The sequence below is a fragment of the Aythya ferina genome, assembly GCF_964211825.1.
Source record: "Aythya ferina genome assembly, chromosome: Z".
In the NCBI taxonomy this organism is placed as follows: domain Eukaryota; kingdom Metazoa; phylum Chordata; class Aves; order Anseriformes; family Anatidae; genus Aythya; species Aythya ferina.
The window spans coordinates 85,530,207-85,533,616 of NC_140299.1; the positions used below are offsets into that span (position 1 = coordinate 85,530,207).

At 44.7% G+C, this 3,410-nt stretch overlaps 1 protein-coding gene across 1 annotated transcript in view; it reads left to right on the top strand.

Annotated features, from left to right (window-relative positions):
* LOC311427670 (delta-1-pyrroline-5-carboxylate synthase-like) overlaps positions 1 to 3,410 on the top strand; it is a 101,607-nt gene that overhangs the window by 64,750 nt on the left and 33,447 nt on the right. The gene's annotated exons all lie outside the window — the stretch shown is intronic.

Consider the following 3,410-nt stretch of genomic DNA (forward strand, 5'->3'; position numbering starts at 1 on the left):
AGCATGGAAGGAAAACTCGAATGTAAACATACCTGAAAGAGTCGCCCGATCTTTAAATTTATCTGACTGTTGGATATGTACTGCACTTCCGAGGGGCAATATGGAAATCCCGCTATATGGGATACCCTCCAGAAATTGGAACAATGCATTATATAGACTAATCAGACGTGGTCCGCTCAATGTTGGGGAGTGGAAAGGGTAAATTATACCCTCCCTGAGGGACCGAAATTTGCTTTACAAGCACGGGAAACGTTACTGTTAAAAGTCGGTGTATGGGGGTCAATGATGGCAGCGAACAAAAGATCTTGCGTGATCTGGGGCTTAGTTTTGGTCGGGAACCCGACTGTTCAAAAACTGTAAATGCAGGGGGATATAATCTAGCCAATTTAAGGTCATTTTGTAATATTACTATCCAAGTAGCATACGACCCTGATAAGGAGTCTGGAGTGGATGGATCTTTGGAAAGTGGGTGAAAATTAGGTATAGGGTATTGGTGGCTATGTGGTGATGGGAGGGCAAGGAAGAATTTACCACCTAATTGGAAGTATTATATATGGAGTGGTAATTCATGTCAAGAAAATGGTTGATATTAATAAAGAAGGGGAAGATTTGGGAGGGTGGCCATGGGGGTTGGAAAGCCCCACACTAGACACTAACACCACCCTAACACTAGACTCTTCTCGATGAGGCCATCAGGAATGTAAAAGAGTTTAGAAGGAACAGAGAAGGGTGATTCAGGAGACTGCATGCAGTCTCGGGTTTCTTGTTCTCCAGCCATTGAGGCATGGAAGTTTCTGGGTGTTTACTGTTACTGTTATTTGCAAAGTTGTTTGACCAATGAAAAGTTGTTTTGAAAAGAACTGCTGTGGAGAGAAGGGTATAGGAGGGGAGCCTGCCCTCAAGATAAAAAAAAACAAAAAGGAAGGCAACACGATGTGACGAAGTTATGTCATCAATAAAGAAGCACAAAGAAGGAATGAAAAGGAGCAGGTTGGCAGAATGGAGACCAGGACGAGAACAGGCACTTTTCTCAGCCGTTCTTCTTGCCATCTCAGGAGTCGGGAGCACTTGGAACAGTCCTTCCCACTCACGTTGCAGCTTCGATTCTTTCCACATTTGCATCAAAACACAGTCTCCTGCTCCGAATGGATGGATCAGGACTTCCAACGCCTCCAACATTACATGCTGTCGCAGTAGGAGATATCCGTGTGCTGACTCTAAGGAACGGGATGGGGCAAAGAGTGGAGTGGAGACACCATGGACAGGCTCTGTGACGAGAGGGGGACCTGATGCTCTTGTGCGCACTGTGACCGATAAGCTGCATGATCGCTACCCTGAGCTAATGGCCTGTCATGTTTTTGAGAAAGCGTTGTACTCTAGTGAGAGAACTGGTGTTTCTCTACAAGCAGCAATCCCCATGCTTTTGCTTCAGCTTTGAATATTGAAAGAACAATATGATCAAGCAAGTAACCGAACTTCCAGCTTTTTCAGCTGGAAGTAGCTCAACCTTTCTTTTACACAGGAAGAAAAATCTAGGAGCATAACAGATTACACACCAAAAACAAAAACATGTAAATAAACAATGTAATAATATCACTCGCAGAAAAAAAGAAAAAAACAAAAACAAACAAACAAACAAAAAAAACAAACAAAAAACAAACAAACAAAAAAAAAAAAAAAAAAAAAAAACAACACGGACAGGTGGCGACTCCCCTTCTCCTGGGGGGCAAGACATCAAGCGGTGTCCATCTGTCCCTGCATGGGAAATGGATGCTGGAAGTGGGCTTCTCACTATCGCTGCTTTGGGTAGTTGTGGAGTAATTGCCTTAACCGTTCCCTCATTAATGGAAATGGTTAACCCAACGAAAGTTAGAACAAATGATGGGGATTCTCCCCTCTGAACACAGGCCAAGAGAGCTGGAGTTGTTCATCACGGAGAAGAAAAAGCTCCAGGGAGAGCTAATTGCCGCCTTTCAGTGCCTAAAGGTGGCTTATAAAAAAAGTTGGAGAGCAACTTTTTGCTCAGACAGATAATGACAGGGCAAGGAAGTTTCCAAACTAAAAGAGAAAGAGGGGAGTTAGATTAGATGTTATGAGACCAGGGGAAAGGATAGAGGAAGACAGACACTGAGAAGGGCAGAGGAATCAAAAAAGATCAAGAGACGAGTGGGACAGAGGAAGGAGTAACAGCGGTAGCTGGACAGAGGAATTGCAGGGAACGCTACTGCAGGCGTGCAGTACTGGGTGCTGCAGTATCAGTGCTTTTATCATTGATGGGCAGTACCAGTTGTGGTTGCAGTGCAAGCAGTTGTCACAAAGTCTCAGGAGAGCATAGAAGCACAAGAGGAGCGTGGGGCATAATGGCTTTCTCAGGGTTGCAGAGTAGAGTGCAATGGTCCTAAATGGGTGAGTGCGGTAACATGGCTACCCAGCAGACACCCAGATGCCCAGATAGGTCCTGTGTGCCACTATGTTGGCTCCTGAGTACCACGCACACGCCAGCAGTCAACAAAGCATGCAGAGGCAAGTTAGCAGCAAGAAACGGATGCACAGGAGAGAATGTCCCTGTGCAGGCTGCACCCATCCCACTCCCTGCCCTGCCAGCATTTGCAGTGTGGCACCATTCCACTCCCTCCCCATGCACCTTGACACTCCAACCACCCTGACCTATGGAGGGCTTCCCTGAGCCCTGGCTGCAGCATGCACACGTGAGTTCCTTTGTTCCAGTACTCAAAAGGCAGCATTTATTCAGAGCTTCTTTTAAACTTCAAGGTAGTATTGCATCTGGATGACGGGTTTGGAGGGATTACATTTCACAGAAAACCCATGAGAAATAAATGTCTGGTGGACAGAGGTAACAAAATTCACACCGTATACAGTTGCGCTATTTATCTACAGTTGTCAAAAATACAAAGAAATTAGATAAATAAGGTTGCTTGGTCAAAACATTAATGAAATATACGTTCCAAACGCATAGGAATCACAGAGTGATCAAACAAAGACAGTAAGTGTCTTAAAGCTTTAGAGCTTTCAAGAGCTGCTGTGCTCACGTGACTAAAGGAAAGCTACCGAGTTTGTTCACCAAGACAGGTGTTCAGATTAAAGACAGGGAAAAAAAATTACACTCTACCACCAGGCATCTTTGCTGGAGGGGAGCAAGGGCATGAACAGAACGCAGCAGATATTTCAACTTTTCCTTACGGTATCTGTATGTTTTAAAGAAACCTCTCTGGCAAAAGCAAGGTCAGTTTGCAGATACTATCTAAGGAAACAGTAAGAGACAGCAACAAATAATGCGTGTCACGGATGGGATCACTTCATATTCATTGTACTGCACAATGACCAAGAACAATGATCTCAGAGCTGAAAAGCAAATCTCTTTCCCCAAAGAGTACCCTGAAGCCTGAACG